Raw genomic sequence first — 24,493 nt, 5'->3', positions numbered from 1 at the left:
AGGCTGCTCATAATCATTTTGCTATTACGCAAAATCACCAAACCCTAACCAACCCTAGCTGCCCAAAATTTTAGAGTGCACACACACTTATTTTTATCTTGTTTTCTTATATTTCCTACTTACTTCATGCCATTAAACATGAATTTAATCAAAAATAGCAAAAGTTTAGACACTAACCTTGTTGGAGCTGAATTTAATGCCAACAAAACTTCTTTTTTTTTTTCCTCCTGTTTTGGCTGCCTAGAGGATGTTCAAGTTACAAGATTAATTTTTTGTGAAGCTAGGTAAGGGTTTCAAGTGAGATTTGGTGAGGTTTAAAGCTTTAGTAAGCTTTAATGGAGGTTGGGTATGGGAGGTGTGTTTCGGCTGGTTTGATGAAGGAGAAGCTGATGACTTTTTCTGATTTTTGTTTCCTTCTCTACTCATTTTCAATTTAATTTTTAGCAATATATATTCACATTTTGTGTCATGATAATTATTTACTTAACTGGACAAGCGGCCAAAAATCACCTCTGAAGGCGAAATGACCAAAATGCCCTCCGTTTGGCTTAACAGGCTAAAATTATCTATACCGATTGAAAATTTTGTTTAACCATTTTCTTGGCATTCTAATGCCATAGAACCCTCAATGACTCTTCTCCCTGGTCTAGGGCTCCTAGTTGCAAGAACCGTAACTTCCCACTGGGTTACCCATCGCTAGGGCATCGGCTCATTTAACTTGGTTATATTTTATTTCTACAATTTTTTCTAAATTTTTATTATTAATATTTGAGTAAATTATGGTTTCTTACTTTAGTTTAAATATTCTTTCAGATGTTCTAGCCGTCCGGACCGACACCGGTCACCGGAATAGTAGAATATACGGAGTTGCTACAGGGAGGGTGTTACACAATCACATTATGCCAAGTGTCAAACTTAGATTTAATCTTGACTTTGATCATCTTATATGATTAAAAGATAAATAGCAAGCTTATGTCTAGTGCCATGTGTCACCATCTCATGGTGCCATGTGTCACCCTGTGAAATGACCAAAATACCCTTGTGTCTTAATTTTGAGTTCTCAACCCAAAATAATAATTTCTCTTCTTCTAATCAATTTATATCAAATATAAATTAATTAATTAATCTCTATTAATTAATTAATTAATCTCTATTAATTAATTTCTCATTAATTAAATTCATATTTAAACACTTTAAATATAAATTTAACTTATACTATACATCTAATAACCTAGATTTGGTTTCAAGCCATGCTAGGGATTTTGCAATCTAATTGAAAACCAAACTTATTTAATTAATCAATTAAACTCTTTAACTAATTAATTAAACCACATTTACCTTGGTGATTACTTGTGTATGTGTGTGACTCACTAGGCTCATCACTAATTAGCAATGAGATATGATATTAACTCTTAATATCACCATAACTCTTTCTTACCATGAATGATTTCTCTAAATCATTTTATGAACCTCATAGACCATGGTTAACACCTAGCATAGCATGCCATAGCCACCCAGTCAGTAATAAGATTTACCTTAAATGAATCTTTAATCATATGTTACCATGAACTAGAATCTCTCTATTACAAAATCCTAATTCGAGCTGGAGTCATGGGTAATGTCAAACCCCATTTGCTATGAATATTATGTTCTCTTTTAATTCAAGTTCTTGATTAAAAAAGATTTTCTCATCAGAAACTCTTTTCTGATTAAATCTATCTGTCCTGGCCAGGAACTTGAAACATCAAGAACAATTAAATGAACATAGGATTTTATCCCTATTTACTTAGGGTAACAGATTCCATCTTGATCAACACCTACCTCGATCTATAACTAGTAGGAGCCAACACATGCCCATATACCCATACACAGTATAAGTATGAAGCAGTATCAAACTCAAACCACCTATATACAAGATAACTGTGCTATCTCAAGTCTAAAGATTATATGCACTGATATGATTTATGACAATGCACTGAAAATAGTAAACTCCATGTGCTTGTCATAAATGTCACTGGTTCGGCTTACTTATCATGCATAAGTGCCTATCATGTTTGTTTTATGGCATGAGACTCACCATTCCATCTTATTTACATCTCATATAAATAACTTGGGAACAAACATGATTACAATCTTTCTAGATAAGTCATGTCCTTATTGTAAAGTGTCCTCGATTGTGAACCAATTTATGATACTTTATGCTAGAAATACTGTCACTCATATTCTTAACAACTTAAGAATAGAATTTCTAACAAAATATCAATGGACCTTTTCTATTATACATAAATATATTATGTAAATGGAAAAGTGAAAATGCCTTTTATTAATAAAACATGTACAAGATACATACAAAATGATATGCTCTAGGGCATACTACTAACACCTTTCGCTACTAGCCTTGCTTTATAGGTCTCTACCTTTCCATCAGAACCAATTTTCTTCTTGAAAACCCATTTATTCCCTATGGGTACAATACCTTCATGTGGGTCAATAAGATCCCAAACTTGATTCTTATACATGGAATCAATTTCAGATTTCATAGCTTTAATCCATTTTTTGAAGAGTCTATACCTGATATAGCTTCTTCATAGGTAAGTGGATCATCTCCATGATCTACTTCTTCATGAGTAAACATCTCTTATTCATCTTCATGAAGAAAACCACTGGTAGGTGAGATATCCTGGTTGATCTGTGAGGAATAACTGTAGATGCTTCATCAATAGGTGTTGGTTGACTAGATGGATCTATATCCATCTGATATATTGGTTGGTCAAAATTCTCCAATTCTAACTCTATTTGCCTTCATTCGCCTCCTTTTTGAATAAGCTGTTGTTCAAGATATGTGTTATCTCTACTTACCACAACCTTTTGTGATGTAGGAAAATAAAAATAACATCCAAAACTCTCTTTTGGATATCCAATAAATCGACCCTTTTCTTATCTGATTTCTAATTTATCAGTGTTCAGCTTTTTGATATAAGCTGGATAACCCCAAATTTTAACTTGCTTAAAACTTGGTTTTCTTCCATGCCATATCTCATAAGGCATGGAAGATACTGATTTTGATGGAATCCTATTCAGAATATGCAAAGCTGATTCTAATGATTGGTATATCAGTATAGCTCATCATACTACATATAATATCTAATAGGGTACGATTTCTCCTTTCAGATACACTATTCAGCTGTGGCGTTCCTGGAGGAGTCAGCTGGGAAACAATTCCATGCTCTTTCAAGTATTCATCAAATTCAATACTAAAGTATTCACCTCCATGATCTGATCGAAGAGTTTTAATACTTTTTCCTATTTAATTTTCTACTTTAGATTTAAATTCTTTGAACTTCTCAAAGGATTCATGTTTGTATTTCATGAAATACAAATACCCAAACCTTGATTTATCATCAGTAAAGGTAATAAAGTAATGAAAACTTCCTCTAGCCTTTTCTTCAAATGGACCACATACATCACTATGTATTAGCTCCAAAATATTTTTAGCTCTTAGTCCTTGTCCAACCAAGGGTGATCTAGTCATTTTGCCCTGAAGGCGGGATTCACAAGTTGGAGTAGGTTCAGAACCCAATGAGGATAAAATCTCCATTTTCTCCAGTTTTGCAATCCTATCTTCTGCAACATGACCTGACCTAAGTGCCAAATATATTTTGAAGTTGAGTTGATTTTCATCATGGCATAGCATTCATTTAGATCACTTGTATTCAATTTGTGTTTATCATTATTATCCAAATAATAAAGACCATCATGCATATAACCCGTGCCAACATATTTATTTCCAAAATAAATATTGCAAACATCATTTGTGAACTAAATTTCATAGCCATTTCTAGTCAAACTAGATATAGAAATGATGTTCTTAAAAGCATCAGGTATATATAAAATACTATTTAAACACAAAATATGTCCAGACATGTAAAAAGATTTAGATCCTATGGCTAAAGCTTCAACAGTTGAGCCATCGCCAATCTGAAGTCTAACATCTCGAGAATGCAAGCTACTACTGCTTGCTAGTTCCTGTATATCATAAGAAATGTGAGAACTAGCACTAGTATCTAAAACCCAAGCTGTAGATAAACTATGAACATCATCGGCATCTAAATAACAAGATATAGACATACCTTCTGAAGGTGTATCCTTCTTATCCTTCAATGAAGCAAGATACTCTGGATAGTTTTTTTTCCAGTACCCATCCTTTTAGCAATGGAAACACTTTCCTTTACCTCCATCAGGTTTAGTCTTCCCTTTCTGTTTGGCTATCTTCTTGGTAGGCCCTAGAACTTGAGGTCTCTTTTTCTTATTGCCCTTCTTCTTATTGGACTTTACAGCAGAGGAAGATACAATAAAAGCTACCTCTTTTCCTTTATTACTAGGCATATTCTTTTGGGCAATAACAAACATGTTAAGTAAACCAGCCAAAGTGTATTCCTACTTAGTCATATGGAAATTTGTCACAAAATTTCCAAATGACTAAGGCAGGGACTAAAGGATCAAATCCGTCTGCAATTGGAAATCCATGTGAAAGTCAAGATGTTCTAGCTGCTCAATAAGCCGAATCATTTTATGGACATGATCCCCAACATTTTGTCCCTCAGACATCCTAATGCTGAATAGCTGTCTAAATATCTCATACCTAGCATTCCTGCTATGCTCACCATATAACTCTTGCAGGTAAAGCAGGATCTCACTTGCATATTGCATATTTTCACGTTGCTTCTATAACTCATTACTCATAGAAGCAAGCATGTAACACTTGGCTCTCATATCATGCTCCTTCCACTTGTCCAAAGTATCATATTCCTCTTGAGTGCCCTCTGGAGGTAAGGGACCAGCAACCTTTGAGTCTATAACATATCCAATATGTTCTAAGTTCAGGACAAGTTTTAAATTTCTTGGCCAATCAGAAAGATTAGGTCCTATTAACCTATTGTGATCAAGTATGCTCGTAAGGATATTGAATGGTGGTGGTTGTTGTGTGCTCATTATTATCAGAAGAATAATTACAAAAAATAACTAGATTAATGAGTAAATATATCATGTAATTAACCAAAATGATTATGGACTATTAATTAAATTGGTCTTCCCACTAACTTAGCGAATCCTACACTTCTAAAGTAGGAAATGGAAATCCTAGTTAGATAAATTTCTAGTGGGTGATTGAATTCTTATAGTCTTATTGATCATCCTCAGGCACATACATTATTGAAATTACAATAAACTATAAGTGAGCAACTCTTTGCCCATCACATCTCATGTGAGGTTCAACCCTTTACCTAGCCCTTAATGCTCAAAATCTCAAGCACATCCATTATTAACTTATATTGCATTAGTTAAGTTGATCCCATTGAGCCAGTAAACATGCAAATAATTTTAATGTCCTCAGGCACATCCATTATTGGCCACAAAACCATTTACATATTTATAACATCTCATGCTTAACAATTATTCTTAAGAAAATCTCTTAAATTAATTGCATCATATGCAAGTATTTAAAATTTCTTAAAATAATTGTCTCAATAGAGGGCCCATGATATAATTTCCTTAATTAGACCATTTCTAACTTAATCATTTGTTTAGAAGATTTAATGGTCAACTTAATTACTATTATGGTCTCACTTTGCACATTATCCAATTAGCATGCATATATCCTATACTTGCATACATTCCCATACATCTCATGCATACATGGATAAACAATAAATATGGTATGATCATGGACTTTCTAAGGAATTCAATTTTAAGCCACCAAGAATTGAATTAGGGCATTCCTAGGTGCATTCTATTCATTCATTTTACAAGAGTTGCTGAAGGAGTACATAATCAATACTTGATCTTGAATTCCTCTCACTGGTCCAACCAATGCTCTTGACCTCCTTGATCTTATTGCAATCCAATTACATTGTAATCCTTAGCATACCAAGGTGAATTTACAAGAACATGGACTTTAAAGTCCTTAAATAAATGAAATTACAACCCAAATTATTACAACACTTATAATACATGCCACCAAAATAAAATTAATTATTTTACAACTCAAAGAAAAATAAAAGAAATAAATCCAATTACATTGGTCTTTTATTGTCCATGATCATCCATCATGCATATTAAAATTTAATAATTAAATAAAACATACATACTTAAATTAAATTGAATATCTCATATTAAACTAAAAAATTCAAATTTGAATCTCATTCAAACAAATTCAATAATTCATATTTGAATCTCATTCAAATAAATTCAAAAATTCATAATTGAATCTCATTCAAATAAATTTAAAAATTCAGATTTGAATCTTATTCAAACAAATTTAAAATTTCAGATTTGAATCTCATTCAAACAAATTAAAAAATTCAGATTTGAATCTCATTCAAACAAATTTAAAATTTCAGATTTGAATCTCATTCAAACAATTGAATCAAAATTTAATTGTGTGATTAAAATTCTTAATTAAACAATTTAATTAAGCATGGGCATTAAAAATATACAACAATTTTATATTGAAGCCCATTTACCTTGCACACCATAAAGGTGCTTTACACTTTCTTGGTGCCGCCACCTATGGTGACTCCATCATGTACGCCACCACCATTGATAAGCCAAACAGTAATGAATCAATCAAATTTAATCAAATCACATAATTAAATCTGATATTAAACAATCTAAATGGCAAATATAGTGGCTCTGATACCAATTGAAGTAGCGGAAGCATGAAAATTGTTCATTAGAGTATTAAATTTCAAATTTTTTTTTTTGTAGAGTTTCATACATCATGCCACATCTATTATGTGCTTAATTAATTTTAATGATCAATTGCATATTAAAACAGTTTTTTTATATGTATTAGGATCTATGTTTGCCATATTAGTAGTATGTCCTAGAGCATATCATATAGTATGTATCTTGTACATGTTTTATTAATAAAAGGCATTTTCACTTTTCCGTTTACATAATATATTTATGTGTAATAGAAAAGATCCATTGATATTTTGTTAGAAATTCTATTCTTAAGTTGTTAAGAATATGAGTGACAGTAGTTCTAGCACAAAGTATCATAAATTCATTCACAATCGAGGATATTTCACAATAAGGACATGACTTATCCAGAAAGATTGTAATCATGTTTGTTCCCAATGTATTTATATGAGATATAAATAAGATGGAATGGTGAGTCTCATGCCATATAACAAACATGATAGGCACTTATGCATGATAAGTAGGTCGAACTAGTGACACTTATGATAAACACATGGAGTTTACTCTTATCAATGCATTATCATAAATCATATCAGTGCATATAATCTTTAGACCTGAGATAGTACAGTTATCTTGTATATAGGTGGTTTGAGTATGATACTACTTTCATGCTTGTACTGTGTATGGGTATATGGGCATGTGTTGGCTCCTACTAGTTTTATATGGAGGTAGGTGTTAATCAAGATGGAATCTGTTACCCTAACTTGATGTTCCAAGTTCCTGGCCAAGACAAATAGATTTAATTAAAAAAGAGTTTCTGATGAGAAAATCTTTTTAATCAAGAACTGGAATTAAAAGAGAACATAATATTCATAGCAAATAGGATTTGACATAAACCATGACTCTAGCTCGAATGGGGATTTTGTAGCAGAGAGATTCTAGTGCATGGTAACATATGATTATAGGTTCATTTAAGGTAAACCTTATTACTAGTTGGGTGGCTATGGCATGATATGCTAGGTGTTAACCATAGTCTATGAGGTGCCTAAAATGATTTAGAGAAATCATTTATGATAAGAAAGAGTTCTTGTGATATTAAGAGTTCTTGTGATATTAAGAGTTGATATTATATCTCATTGCCAATTAGTGATGAGCCTAGTGAGTCACACACATACATAAGCAATCAATAAGTTAAATTGTAACATCCTCCCGGTAACAACTCCGTACATTCTACTGTTCCGGTGACCGGTGTCGGTCCGGACAGCTAGAACATTCGGAAAAATATTTAAATTAAAGCGAGGAACCAAAATTAACTCAAATATTAATAAGAAAAATATAGTAAAAATTTTAGAAATAAAATACAACCAAGTTAAATGAGCCGGTGCCCAAGCGATGGGTAACCAAAGGAAAGTTGCGGTTCTCGCAACGAGGAGCCCTAGACCCGGGGGAAAAATTATAAAATAATTTTTGAGACTCCAGAGAAGGGTCATTGAGGTTCCTATGGCATTAGAATGCCAAGAAAATATTTAGAAAAATTTTTCAATCGGTACAGACAATTTTGACCCGTTAAGCCAAACGGAGGGCATTTTGGTCATTTCGCCTTCAGAGACGATTTTTGGCCGACTTGTCCAGTTAAGTAAATAATTATTATGGTCTAAAATATGAATAAATATTACTAAAAATTAAAGTGAAAATGGGTAGAGAAGAAGAGGAAAGAAAAATGACAATAAATGTCAATTTTGACATCATATGATGTCATCTAAGAGTTTCCCACCAATCACATTTAACCAACCATTTACTTAACCAATAAAAGAGACAAATGGACCTAAAAATTCTGCTCTTCTTCTTCTTCATCTTCTTCCAATACGTGACCTCTTCCATAGCTAAGCATATTCAAGCTTTTCAAAGCTTGATTCACCCATTTCTACCCAACAAAATCATAACCTAGCTTCACAAAAAATTAACCTAGCAACTTGAGCAACCTCTAGGCAGCCAAAAGAGGAAGAAAGAAAGGAGTTTGGGTGGCTGGAAATTCTGCCCCATTCAAGGTTAGTGCACCTATCTATTTAAAACTCTTTATTTCTATGTTAAAGACTTGAAATAAGTAAGGAATTGTAAGTAAAATGAATAAAAACTATGTGTATGTGTGCCATCAATTTTGGCTGCCCTAAGGAAGGAACAAAGGTGGAGTGTTTTTGATGGTTTTAATGGACTTAGAATGAATTAGAGATTATGTTTAAGGTGTATATACACATAAATAATGAATGGAAGTGCTTAATTAGGTGTATGTGTGAATCATAAGGGAAAACTAGGGTTTTGAGAAGTGAAAAATTGACTTGGCTTAGGAAATTGTTAGAGAACATCTTAATGGTCAATTAGTGACCATTTTAGGTATGTTGACCATGAATTGGACTGAAAAATAGTATAGCCAAGTGAATGTGTAGGCTGCCTTGTGAGTGCAGCAGAGTGACTGAAATTTCAGTCCACTTGCACAGCCATAACTTTGGCTGTGTAGGTCCAATTGATGTTTGGCCAATTGGACATGAAACTAGGCTTGTAATGGCACACTTTTGCTGAAGAAACCAAGCCCAAAAGACCAAAGCAAGAGGACCAAAACTTGGCCCCAATCCGGATACCCTGTAAACAGCCCCTGCAGAATGACCAAATGAACATTAACTGTTCATTTGGCCATAACTCATTGTAGAAATCGTCAATTGATCTGAAATTTTTACAGCAACAAGCTAAGACATAGACAAACAACTTTCATGAAGAAACCTACCCCAAATTATGACCAGAACCTAATCAAATCATTGAGCAAAGTGAAGTTTACTGTACTGAGATTTCCAGAATTTTCATTTGAGCAGTAATGTTTGGATGGCTATAACTCTCTCTAGAAAACTCGGATTTAGGCGATTCTTGAACCGATGGAAATCTAAGGCATAGTAGAACATTTCATATGAAGAAAGTTAGACCAAATTAGGAACTTAACTTGATCAAATTACTGACCAAAGTTGGACCAAAATCTGCCAGAACCCAAAATCTCAGCATGAGCGATTGCGTGAGCGATAAACTTATTTTGGCCATAACTTGAGCTACAAAACTCCAAATAGAGTGATTCAAAAAAAGAAATTCAACTAGACAAAATAAGGAACATTTTATATGAAGGAAGTTTTGTCAAATTCCAACAGAAAATTGACCAATGAAACAGTGCAACTTCGGAGCACCAAAACCGAAAATTGGCAATTTTGCCAAAATGACCTAAGCTTTGAGAAAGTGACCAAAACCAACAAGTTTTAAATTAAAAATGTAGTATGTTTGAAGTGCCAAAGTCAATGTACATATTTTCTATGCAAAAGTCAACATTTTAGTTGACTAATGAAGTGAATAGTGACATGAAAACTTGAAATAAGCTTGGAAATGGATTTGGTAATTGATTCCAACAAGTTTTAAATGCAAAATGTGGTACATCGGGAGTGTTAAAACCAATGTACCTATTGTCTATGCAAAAGTCAACATTTTTGTTGACCAATGAGGTGAATAGTGACACCAAAACTTGAAATTCAAAATTTGAAATTAGAAATGCATCTAGGGGACTTTAAATTGCAATTGGCAATTAATACTAGTAAATGTAAAACTCAAAATGTGGGATCTTGGTGTAATTAGAATTAATATATCCATTAAGTATAAAAAGGTCAACATTTTGGTTGACTAGTATGGTGAATAGTAATCAAAATGATTAGTGAATTAAGATGAAGACCTAGAACCAATTCTAAGCTTAAATGCTTAGAATTGTATGACAAATATGTACTATGCATCCTAGTCAAAATTGTTAAAAAGAAATTTAGGCCATAAATTTGAAATCCATGAAATATTCATGGATTACTTGAAACATGAAAAATAAGTCACCTAATTGATGTGAATAGATAGTTAGGGCATATATGCCCATCACAAATGGAATTCATAAAATATTAGTAACTCAACTTGAAATATAAAATTTGCAATTACATAAGTAGACTCTTGAATGTATAAGTGAGAAAGGAAAAATGTTTTGAATACAATGGTACATGTGAACCATTGTTTAGAATTGGGATCAATATGAATAACATAATGAATGGATAAATAAACCATATTAATGTATGAATGAGACATTAGTTCTCATTATTGTAAAGAGGAGAAGTATTTTGAGTACAATGGTATAAAAGGATAATTGATGTGAATTGTGATCATATAAATGATCAAATGAATGTATGAATTATGATTGAAATTTATCATGAAATAATGAAGCCATAAAGCACAATATATTAATATTTTAAAGTATCAAATGCCCTAGTATACCTAACAAGATTGGTTTGGATAGTTTGGCATGCCAATAGGGTATTGTGTTAGCAGTACTGCGAAAGGCTTTATGCCTATATTCATGGCTTTATGCCCGTATTCATGGCCTTTATGCCCGTATTCATGGCTTTTATGCCCGATTATGTGATATCATGGCTTTTTAGCCATCTTGCATACATGGTTGGCGTTCTGCGTCCCATGGTATGACGGCCGAGGCACCGCGGTGTCGGTGCCAACGACCCGTTATCGATCCGATCGCCTAGTATAGGTTACTTAGGCGATCAATTAAAGTATTATTCAATTCATGGCTAAGTTAAGTTAAGTATAATGAAAATCGGTACAATTAAATTAAGTATTGAATGAATAAGCAAAGAGATTAGCAAAAGAAACATAACAAAAATATAAATTGCGAGCAATGCAGGACTTGAAATACAATACGGATAGAATAAATTATATACTGCTAGTATTCTTGAAAAGTTATAAACTAAGCACTTCCAAAGAGGAACAAACTAGTATATAAGATCGTTGATACTAGAAATACCATACCAAATTAAATTGATTCTTGAGTATCTGAATTATCATTTATTTCTTTCTTTAGTTGTATATATTATTTATGGTTATATTATTGAACCACTAAGCGAGAAATGCTTAGCGCGATGGAATTGCTTCCTCGCGCAGTCTTGAAGGTAAAACCAATAGGTATCATTGAGATTTTTGGAGTCGGATCTGCGAAGTGTCGAAGAGTTCAAGATTGTCACCTCCTCAGCAATGCATGTAGATAGGGCCCATTTTATACATGTTATGTACATTGTTCATTCCTAGCAAATTGTAAATTATTTGTATATCTTGTACAAAATAAACTCATGTAATTAACCTATGAATTATGGAAGCTATTCAAAGTAAGTATTTTAGTATGTGAATTGAATTTGAGTTATAATGAGATTATACTTGTGAATATTGAGATATTGAAAATCTAATGAGATTTACGAGAAATCGAATCTTGTATTGAGATACATTATGTTTGAAAATTTTGAGACTATTAAGTTTGAGAAATTGGGTATATATTGAAATTGTCTTTGTGAGTTCGGAAGAAGCTATTAGTCAAATTACAGTCGACACTTTGTCGGATTATCGTTAAAATTTTTGAAATTTCCAATTTAGTTAGATTTTGATAAAGTAAAAATAGCCTAAATCTTCAATAAATTTTTTGAATAAATAAATCAAGGACTGTAATGAAATCAGATAAAATAGAGTGCTCAAACTGCTTGAGTGGCATAACTTTCTCGGCTGCTTGTAGTCGGGTAAAGTGTCACATTTAGTGGTATCAGAGCACAGTTTAGGCGTTTCTGGACCTAGATAGATTGCATATCATGCATTGCATTCATAAGAGTCGAGGTGACACTATTGCAGATCTGTATTTCTTGTTTATTTTAGGTTAAGGTATGGAATAAGAGAGTGAAGAGACAATGAGATAGCGAATGGAGATGAGAAGGAGACTATATTTAAGATGAAAAAGGATGAGTACATAACTGTTTGAGGATAGGATTGAGACTAAGGAGAAAGTGAAGTAGGATAACATGGAAAGGTGAAGAAACAAGGAGGTAGCAACTCCCCGATTACTTAAGTCAGGTAAATTTCGAGGACGAAATTTAAATAAGAGGGGAAGAGTTGTAACATCCTCCCGGTAACAACTCCGTACATTCTACTGTTCCGGTGACCGGTGTCGGTCCGGACAGCTAGAACGTTCTGAAAAATATTTAAATTAAAGCGAGGAACCAAAATTAACTCAAATATTAATAAGAAAAATATAGTAAAAATTTTAGAAATAAAATACAACTAAGTTAAATGAGCAGGTGCCCAAGCGATGGGTAACCAGAGGAAAGTTGCGGTTCTCGCAACGAGGAGCCCTAGACCCGGGGGAAAAATTATAAAATAATTTTTGAGATTCCAGAGAAGGGTCATTGAGGTTCCTATGGCATTAGAATGCCAAGAAAATACTTAGAAAAATTTTTCAATCGGTACAGACAATTTTGACCCGTTAAGCCAAACGGAGGGCATTTTGGTCATTTCGCCTTCAGAGACGATTTTTGGCCGACTTGTCCAGTTAAGTAAATAATTATTATGGTCTAAAATATGAATAAATATTACTAAAAATTAAAGTGAAAATGGGTAGAGAAGAAGAGGAAAGAAAAATGACAATAAATGTCAATTTTGACTCATCTAAGAGTTTCCCACCAATCACATTTAACCAACCATTTACTTAACCAATAAAAGAGACAAATGGACCTAAAAATTCTGCTCTTCTTCTTCTTCATCTTCTTCCAATACGTGACCTCTTCCATAGCTAAGCATATTCAAGCTTTTCAAAGCTTGATTCACCCATTTCCACCCAACAAAATCATTACCTAGCTTCACAAAAAATTAACCTAGCAACTTGAGCAACCTCTAGGCAGCCAAAAGAGGAAGAAAGAAAGGAGTTTGGGTGGCTGGAAATTCTGCCCCATTCAAGGTTAGTGCACCTATCTATTTAAAACTCATTATTTCTATGTTAAAGACTTGAAATAAGTAAGGAATTGTAAGTAAAATGAATAAAAACTATGTGTATGTGTGCCATCAATTTTGGCTGCCCTAAGGAAGGAACAAAGGTGGAGTGTTTTTGATGGTTTTAATGGACTTAGAATGAATTAGAGATTATGTTTAAGGTGTATATACACATAAATAATGAATGGAAGTGCTTAATTAGGTGTATGTGTGAATCATAAGGGAAAACTAGGGTTTTGAGAAGTGAAAAATTGACTTGGCTTAGGAAATTGTTAGAGAACATCTTAATGGTCAATTAGTGACCATTTTAGGTATGTTGACCATGAATTGGACTGAAAAATAGTATAGCCAAGTGAATGTGTAGGCTGCCTTGTGAGTGCTGTGAGTGGTGAAATTTCAGTCCACTTGCACAGCCATAACTTTGGCTGTGTAGGTCCAATTGATGTTTGGCCAATTGGACATGAAACTAGGCTTGTAATGGCACATTTTTTCTGAAGAAACCATGCCCAAAAGACTAAAGCAAGAGGATCAAAACTTGGCCCCAATCCGGATACCCTGTAAACAGCCCTTGCAGAATGACCAAATGAACAGTAATAGTTCATTTGGCCATAACTCACTATAGAAATGGTCAATTGATCTGAAATTTTTACAGCAACAAGTTAAGACATAGAAAAACAACTTTCATGAAGAAACATACCCAAAATTATGACCAGAACCTAATCAAATCATTGAGCAAAGTGAAGTTTACTGTACTGAGATTTCCAGAATTTTCATTTGAGTGGTAATGTTTGGATGGCTATAACTCTCTCTAGAAAACTCGGATTTAGGTGATTCTTGAACCGATGGAAACCTAAGGCATAGTACAACATTTCATATGAAGAAAGTTAGACCAAATTAGGAACTTAACTTGATCAAATTACTGACCAAAGTTGGACCAAAATCTGCCAGAACCCAAAATCTCAGCATGAACAGTGCACGTGAACAGTAAACTTATTTTTGCCATAACTTGAGCTACAAAATTCCAAATGGAGTGATTCAAAAAAAGAAATTCAACTAGACAAAATAAGGAATATTTTCTATGAAGGAAGTTTTGTCAAATTCTAATACTAAATTGACCAATGAAACAGTGCAACTTCGGAGCACCAAAACCGAAAATTGGCAATTTTGCCAAAATGACCTAAGCTTTAAGAAAGTGACCAAAACCAACAAGTTTTAAATTAAAAATGTAGTATGTTTGAAGTGCCAAAGTCAATGTACATATTTTCTATGCAAAAGTCAACATTTTAGTTGACTAATGAAGTGAATAGTGACATGAAAACTTGAAATAAGCTTGGAAATGGATTTGGTAATTGATTCCAACAAGTTTTAAATGCAAAATGTGGTACATCGGGAGTGTTAAAACCAATGTACCTATTGTCTATGCAAAAGTCAATATTTTTGTTGACCAATGAGGTGAATAGTGACACCAAAACTTGAAATTCAAAATTTGAAATTAGAAATGCATCTAGGGGACTTTAAATTGCAATTGGCAATTAATACTAGTAAATGTAAAACTCAAAATGTGGGATCTTTGTGTAATTAGAATTAATATATCCATTAAGTATAAAAAGGTCAACATTTTGGTTGACTAGTATGGTGAATAGTAATCAAAATGATTAGTGAATTAAGATGAAGACCTAGAACCAATTCTAAGCTTAAATGCTTAGAATTGTATGACAAATATGGACTAGGCATCCTAGTCAAAATTGTTAAAAAGAAATTTAGGCCATAAATTTGAAATCCATGAAATATTCATGGATTACTTGAAACATGAAAAATAAGTCACCTATTGATGTGAATAGATAGTTAGGGCATATATGCCCATCACAAATGGAATTCATAAAATATTAGTAACTCAACTTGAAATATAAAATTTGCAATTACATAAGTAGACTCTTGAATGTATAAGTGAGAAAGGAAAAATGTTTTAAATACAATGGTACATGTGAACCATTGTTTAGAATTGGGATCAATATGAATAACATAATGAATGGATAAATAAACCATATTAATGTATGAATGAGACATTAGTTCTCATTATTGTAAAGAGGAGAAGTATTTTGAGTACAATGGTATAAAAGGATAATTGATGTGAATTGTGATCATATAAATGATAAAATGAATGTATGAATTATGATTAAAATTTATCATGAAATAATGAAGCCATAAAGCACAATATATTAATATTTTAAAGTATCAAATGCCCTAGTATACCTAACAAGATTGGTTTGGATAGTTTGGCATGCCAATAGGGTATTGTGTTAGCAGTACTGCGAAAGGCTTTATGCCTGTATTCATGGCTTTATGCCCGTATTCATGGCCTTTATGCCCGTATTCATGGCTTTTATGCCCGATTATGTGATATCATGGCTTTTTAGCCATACTGACTACATACATGGTTGACGTTCTGCGTCCCATGGTATGACGGCCCGAGGCACCGCGGTGTCGGTGCCAGCGACCGTTATCGATCGATCGCCTAGTATAGGTTACTTGGGCGATCAATTAAAGTATTATTCAATTCAGGCAGCTAAGTTAAGTTAAGTATAATGAAAATCGGTACAATTAAATTAAGTATTGAATGAATAAGCAAAAGAGATTAGCAAAAGAAACATAACAAAAATATAAATTGCGAGCAAATGCGGACTTGAAATACAATACGGATAGAATAAATTATATACTGCTAGTATTCTTGAAAAGTTATAAACTAAGCACTTCCAAAGAGGAACAAACTAGTATATAAGATCGTTGATACTAGAAATACCATACCAAATTAAATTGATTCTTGAGTATCTGAATTATTATTTCTTTCTTTCTTTACTTGTATATATTATTTCTGGTTATATTATTGCACCACTAAGTAGAAATGCTTAGCGCGATGGAATTGCTTCCTCGCGCAGTCTTGAAAGGTAAAACCGATGGTATCATTGAAATTTTTGGAGTCCAGATCTGTAGAAGTGTCAGAAGAGTTTAAGATTGTCACCTCCTCAGCAATGCATGTAGATAGGGCTCATTTTATACATGTTATGTATATTGTTCATTCCTAGCACATTGTAAATTATTTGTATATCTTGTACAAAATAAACTCATGTAATTAACCTATGAATTATGGAAGCTATTCAAAGTAAGTATTTTAGTATGTGAATTGAATTTGAGTTATAATGAGATTATACTTGTGAATATTGAGATATTGAAAATCTAATGAGATTTCTGAGAAATCTGAATACTGTATTGAGATACATTATGTTTGAAAATTTTTGAGACTATTAAGTTTGAGAAATTGAGTATATATTGAAATTGTCTTTGGCAGGTTCAGAAGAACTGTTAGGCCAAATTACAGCCGACACTTTGTCGGATTATCGTTAAAATTTTTAAAATTTCCAATTTAGTTAGATTTTGATAAAAGTAAAAATAGCCTAAATCTTCAATAAAGTTTTTGAATAAATAAATCAAGGACTGTAATGAAATCAGATAAAATAGAGTGCTCCGGCACACTGAGTGGCATAACTTGCTCGGCTGCACTGTAGTCGGGTAAGGGGTGTCACATAAATGTTATTTAATTAATTAGTTAAAGAGTTTAATTGATTAATTAAATAGGTTTGATTTGCAATTAGATTGCAAAGGCACTTACATGGCTTGAAACCAAATCTATATTATTGGATGTATAGTATAAGTTAAATTTATACTTAAATTATTTAAATATGAATTTAATTATGAGAAATTAATTAATAGAGATTAATTAATTAATTTATATTTGATATAAATTGATTAAAAGAGGAGAAATAATTATTTTAGATTGAGAACTCAAAATTAAGATACAAGGGTAATTTGGTCATTTCACAGGGTGACATGTGGCACCATGAGATGGTGACACATGGCGCTACACATAAGCTTGCCATTTGTCTTCTAATCATGTAAGATGATCAACGTCAAGATTAAATCTAAGTTTGACACTTGGCACAATTGATTGGGTCAATTAAACTAAGAGCCATTCAGAAGATGACATGTGGCAAGGGTTTTAAGTGATGACCTAGCTATATAAGGGAAAGGATGAAAGAACAAAATGCAATTTGCCATTCTCTCTTTGGCACCGCCACATTTGAGCCTATCTCCTCTCTTCTTCTTCATCTCTCATCAATTCAAAAAGAATTGCCAACATTCTCTTGAATTAAAATTGCTGGAAATCGTTTCTAGTGTCCTGTATACATCTATAACATCTCTAAAGGCAAAACCTTAATTTCTAATTGATTGGAAGGGCTTGAGAAGTTCTTCAAGGGGCTACCATTGGTGATCTTAGTGTGGACAAGCTAGAGGGATAACATCTGGTGTCCTAGGTGCATCCCAAAGGTACCAAACACAACTACAGTATATCAAAAGATTAGTGCACTTATTTTTGATTTAATCTAAGGTTCTAATGAATTAATCTGTTAATTCTAAAATCTTAAATGGAAAATGTAGATCAAAAAACATATTAAAAGTGTTTTAATATGCTGTTTAACATTGAAATCAAATAGATAAATATTGAATCTTGCATGATGCATGAGACCCTAGAAGAAAAATTTTGAATTCAATAATCTAAACTTATATTTTTCATGCTTTCGCTCCTTCAATTGGCATCAGAGCCACTATATTTGCCATTTAGATTGTTGATTATATGATTTAATTGTGTGATTTGATCACGAGATGATTGATTCATTACTGGTTGCAAAGTATAGGTGGCAGCATAAAGATGAACACCATTGGTGTGCATGGTTTGGTGCATCCAACCATGCGCATGGCTTTTGGGCTTGAATGTGGGCTTGGTTTCAAGGCTCATAATTAGGCCCATGACTAATTACAGTTTTTAATTAGGAGTTTTAATCACACAATTAAATTATGATTCAGATATGAATTTTTAAATTTGTTTGAACGTGATTCAAATCTAAATTTTTTAAATTTGTTTGAATGTGATTCAAATCTGAATTTTTAAATTTGTTTGAATCATATTCAAATCTGGATTTTTAAGTTGAATATGAAATATTCAATTTAATTTAAGTATGCATTTTTTATTTAATTGTTAAATAGTGATATGCATGATGGATGATCATGGATAATAAAAGACCAATGTGATTGGATTTATTTCTTTTATGTTTCTTTGGGTTGTAAATTAATTAATTTATTTTAAAGGCATATATTATAAAGGTTGTAATATTTTTTTTTTGTTGTAATTTCATTTATTTGGTTCTTGTAAATTCTTCTTGGTATGCCAAGGATTACTATGTAATTGGATTGCAAGAAGATCAAGAGCTCAAGAGCATTGGTGGGACCAGTGGAAGGAATTCAAGATCAAGTGTTGATTATGTAACACCTTCCCCCTCTGTAAGGCATAACATGATTCCATAGAATACCTAATGAACTACTGAACTTCATCTACCGATAACTCATTAAGTACCCTACAAGGGATTTTAAAACAATTTTCTTACTTTTTGGAAGTGGTAAGCATTTTCTAATAAGTATTAAACATTTAATTAAAGTTTATTAATTAGTTGAAAATTTTGTCCCTTTTTATTTTTTCACAAATTTTAGAAAAATTTCGGCAGAGTGCCGTCTGTATTTTAAGAAAACAGTTCTTCAAAAACCTATAAAAACACTTCCAATAATTATTTTCACAACTCCCAACCCATATTAACTCAAGTCAACACAATTTAATTCAATTCCACAACTCAACCAAAAATTTGTCATCACAAAATACTTCACAATTTTATTCACATTACATATAGTACTTAATTTACAAATACAGATCTTAATTTATAAAAAAAATCCAAAATAACATTATTACAATTTACTGTATAACTGCTCAACTTTACATTAATATATATGACATTACAATATTTACATCAAATAACTACAAGGGTATAAATAAATACCCGTACAAAAAGATCAGTGAAGTCCCAACAATCAGTAGCTCACTCTACTGCTTTTTCCTTGTCTCTATCTATGACAGCAAAGAAAGCTACTGCTGAGTATAAAAATACTCAGTGGTGCACAATAAATACAAAATGCGTAATACAAAACATTTATGAACAATTCATAATTCAAAAATCTCACAATCACATTTCACAATTTTTCAAATCACATTTATAGCAAATCATAATTTTCAAAGCTTAATATAAAACAAATTTGATCAAATAATTTAATAATCATAGTGTTGCCAATCAATAACACAACTTAGGTCATGACACAAAATTTCTAAACATGCCGTGTTGTACACCACGACAAGGCAAACTCACCCCACTAATCGAAATCAATGAGGGAGGTGGCTAGCTAGCTAATGGGTACTCATCCAAACACACCTCCTGACTGGAAAGCCAAAGAGGGAGGAATATAGTCAAACTCACCCCTTAATGAAGGAGGAACATAGTGATATTGCCATGCCAAGTGTGAATAAAAAAAACAATTTAAATCAAGTTATTCAAACATTTCAAACAATTCACAAATCATATTTCATTCCAAACTTTTCATTTACAAAGTAGGTAACACACTATTTTTTAAATAATATTTTCAAAGCCATAATAATCAAAATTATTCACAACATTTATTTCAAGAATTGTCAAGTACAAATAAAGAATTTTAAGTTTGTTGTGCACAAACCTGATGTGAGTCGCCTCTAGCCTTGACTCAGTTTGCCCTATCCTTTTCCATATCTTTTTCAGCTGAAACATGAAATTTGTAGTATTTCAGTATCTTATCTCACAATAATTCCAATAATTAATTTATATATGTTCAATTCTAGCTCCAATATGCTTAAACATACATTCTTGAAAATTTTCATGTTGAGGTTACTATTCATGGTACTATTCAAGTCAAAATATTGACTTTCTTATTCTTAATAGGTATGGGAAATCCAATTATACTCAAATACCACATTTTGGCTACCTAACTTGTTAGTTTTAGTCATTTTCTCAAAACTTAAGTCTTTTAGGCAAACTTTCAAATTTTTAGTTTTGGTGACGTATTTTGCAGTGTTCCATTGGTCATGTTGCTGTTAGAATTTGGCCAAGTTTTCTTCATAGAAGTTGTTCCTTATTGCCTTAACTTTATTTCCCTTTTTGAATAACTCCATTTGGATTTTTGTAGCTCAAGTTATAGCCATTTTAACATGGCTGGCTGGATTGGCCTAACCTAGATTTTCTGGGCACCAAAACTGGTTCTGGCAGTTTTAGGTCACTAACTTTGGGTGGTTAAATGGCTTGGTTAAGTGCATAATTTGGGTTTGTTTCTTCATGAAAGTTGTAGGTCTATATCTCAGATTTCTACTGGTAAACTTTCAGGTCATTTGGACCTGCCTAGCCCAAGTTATGGCTAAATGAACAAACACTGTTCATTTGGTCATTTTTGTACAGGCTAGAACACCCATTTCCGGATTTGGCCAATTTGTTCACTATGCTATGGTCACTTTTTGGGCATGATTCCTAAATGAAAATTGTGCCCTTTTGTGTCTAGTTTCATTCTCAATTGGCCTCACACCAATTGGGTTGGTAAATTTTCAGTTTTGGTCCCTGAAATGGACCTTGGTCATGCTGCCTCTAGAATGACCATATCCAATCTGAATTTCAATTTGGTTCTAACACTTCCAACACGCCACAATTGGTCACATATGACCATTTTTCAGCTCAAACAAGGTCAAACACACCATTTGACCAATTCTCAAAATTTTGTCTCCCAAACCCTAGGTCCAAAACCCTAACTTTCATGCAATTCAAATCTAATGCATTCCATTCATCAATACATAGTTTACATACATAATTCAACTTAAACACCCATTCAAATACATCAATTCATTCATTCTCAAACCCTAACATACTACTGGCCAAATTTCTATTTGGTCCACCATGCTTGGTTTTGTTTAATTTTTCCACAATTTCTAGATTAACTCATGCATATAAACATAATTCTAAAGAAAAATCTAGTGGTTAATTACTAACCTTTATGCAGAAATTTTCACCTCTCAAAACTTCTTCCTTTCTTCTTCTTTTTCTTGTCAAACTCCTTATCAAGGTTTAAATACAAGATTTAATGATGGAAAGTAAGGTTTCTATAGTGGGATTTAGGTTTTCTTCAAGCTCAAATTGAGCTTTAATGGAGGATGAAGTGAGAGAGCTTTGGGAGACAGAAGTGGGCGGCAACCTAGGAAGAAGAAGACCAAAATAATTTATTTTTTATTTTATTATTTTATGTGTATTTATCATAAATTGACTTGGCCAAATTAATTCATTAATTTAATAACTATTTATGAGGTCATCCATGATGTCATGGAAGATGATGTTATAACTTTTTCCCCTTTTCTTTTCTTTTTCTTTTACATTTATTTTTCTATTAATTCTTTAATTTAATTCTTGTTCCCAAATTTTTTTTTCTCTAATTTTATTTGGTAGTTAGGTCAGGAGTCAGCTCTAGGGGTCAATTGACAGAATTGCCCCTTGCCGGTTCGATCCGGTTTGCTAGTTATTTGATATTTCTTCCAGATCCCTGACCTAATTATTTGACCATCTTAACAATTCTTTTTTGTGATTTTCTCTTTCCTACTATGTTCGCAATAGTCCTAAGGACCGCGGCGTTACATTTTACGGTTCAAAATTTGAGTTTAAATCGACCTCGCAGTCCTTCCCGAGAAGGTCACCCATTGCTGTGACTCCCAGCTCATTTAAATTTTTATGCTTTCTTTTTCTTTTTTATACTTAACTATTTGGCAATTACTAATTATTTGCGTTCAGGGCTTAACTAGGTGTCTTAGACGTGGTTCTACTTCTCTTACTTGTCTGGACTGACACCGGTCACTGGAATAGTAAAATATACCAAGCTATGCCAATAGGGGTGTTACAATTCTCTCCCTCCCCCCCCCCCCCCCCTTAAAAGAAATTTCATCCTCCAGATTCTGCTCACTATCTATCCTCAATTAGTCATATGGGTTATTTTCTCATGTTTTTCTCACATTTCCATGTTGCCTCATTATCGGAATGATGGTTCGTAGCACTTTAACTAATAATATTTACATATCGATTGCTCACCTCGTGTACCAAGTTCCTTATGAGCTTCTATCATAAGTTAATTTTTAATTCATTTCAATTCTAGGGGTAAGCAAATCTATGTGCTAACAGGTCCACTTTTTTTTTTTTTTTTCTTGGACCTCGTATGATCCTAGATAATGAGAACTTAGTCTCTCCCCTTTTTACATAATCTTATAATTTTCATTTCTTTGAGCCTGTGTAAGACTTCTAACAATCTCATGCAACGTTTAATTTGTTTGTACAATCATAATCTCTTCTTACTATTGCATTAGCAATTATTTTCCTTTGTAATCTCTATTTTTTTTTATTTTATTTCATAACTTAACTTTAATTATTTTATTCCTTAATCTTATTTCTTTCAAATCCACTAATATCTTAAACTTATTTTGATTATGGTATCCACTGACATATATTAGCAGTAATACCTTTACCTGCATCTAAGGTAACTATATTACTATAACTTACTTTTAGGTCCTCTTGCCTTACTTAATTAGGCATACTAATTAACTTTATAGTTTATCGTAGTCTAGGAGATGTCTCTCACTAGAAACTTTTTCAAAATTAATTCCAATCACGCTTATTATCGTAATTCTTATCCTAAAAGACTAATCACTAACACAACAAAAATGATTCTTATACATATACATATCTTAATTTAGAATTGAGAAAATACTAGCCACAATGTCAGAAGTCTCATCCTCGTCCCTCTATCGCATAGTGTATACTCTAGCTGGAGCATCACCTTGTCCTGGCTGATTCATAGTACTCTGACTTCCAGGTGTACTACTCCTACCTCTGCCTCTGCATCTGCCTCTACCAACTACTGGTGAACAATTTGGGGTAGAAACTTAGGTTGATCCTTCTGACGTGGTAAATGATCCATAACGGCATGGACTTACGCAATCCTTAACAAAATGACTAGTCCCTCCACAATTAAAACATACTCCTATAGCTCTATAACATACTCCACTATGTGGTTTACCACAAGTCTCACAAAGTCGATCTGACAGTGTATTTCTGTGTGTCTGTTGAGTTTGCTGATCGGATCAGGGTGATTTTTGTCTAGAAGATCTACCTCTACCTGATTCGCATGAGCTAGATCCTCCAAAATGTTTTCTCTTCCCCGAACTACTTTCTGTAGTTTGACCAGTAGCCTTTTCTATTTTTTCTTTCTCTTCTGAACTCTTTTTCACTGCCCCTTCTGATTCTATCCTTTCCAGTTCTAGGGCTTGTGAAATCAATTCAGAAAAATTCTGGTGTCGGAACCCCACCACTTGCATTCTCAAGCTAGGCCTCAACCTAGCCTCAAACCTCTTACACCGGTCTTTGGGGGTGGTGACCAAACTTCTGGCATAGTGGCTTAGTCAAGAGAAATCCCGCTCATACTCTGCTATTGTTCTGTCCCCTTGCTTCAAGCTTAAGAATTCTTGCAATTTCATATCTACATAAGCATCAGGAACCCATTTCTGCCTGAATTCCCATAGGAAGTCTGTCCATGTTAGCATAGGTGGCTTAACTAGGCTGTGGGGGATGGTCTTGCACCATTCATATGAATCCACTTGTAATAGAGAAACATAGTACTCAAACTTCAGCTCTTCTTCACACTACAGCTTTCTTAAAACCCGTTTCATTCTATCTAACCACTGTTCTTCCTCCAGTGGATCCACAGTGCCCTTAAACTCGGTGGCCCCAAATTTCATTATTTTTTCATATTGCCTAGTTGAGGGCTGTGGTTATGCTGCAGGTGCTTGCATCTGAGCTTGAGGTGGCACATTTCCCGCAATTTGTTGGAAAAACGCAGCCATCTGCTGTGCAAACTGAGTAGGAAACTG

This window comes from Hevea brasiliensis, chromosome 6, assembly GCF_030052815.1.
Source record: "Hevea brasiliensis isolate MT/VB/25A 57/8 chromosome 6, ASM3005281v1, whole genome shotgun sequence".
NCBI classification, from domain to species: domain Eukaryota; kingdom Viridiplantae; phylum Streptophyta; class Magnoliopsida; order Malpighiales; family Euphorbiaceae; genus Hevea; species Hevea brasiliensis.
This window is presented reverse-complemented; position numbering follows the sequence as displayed.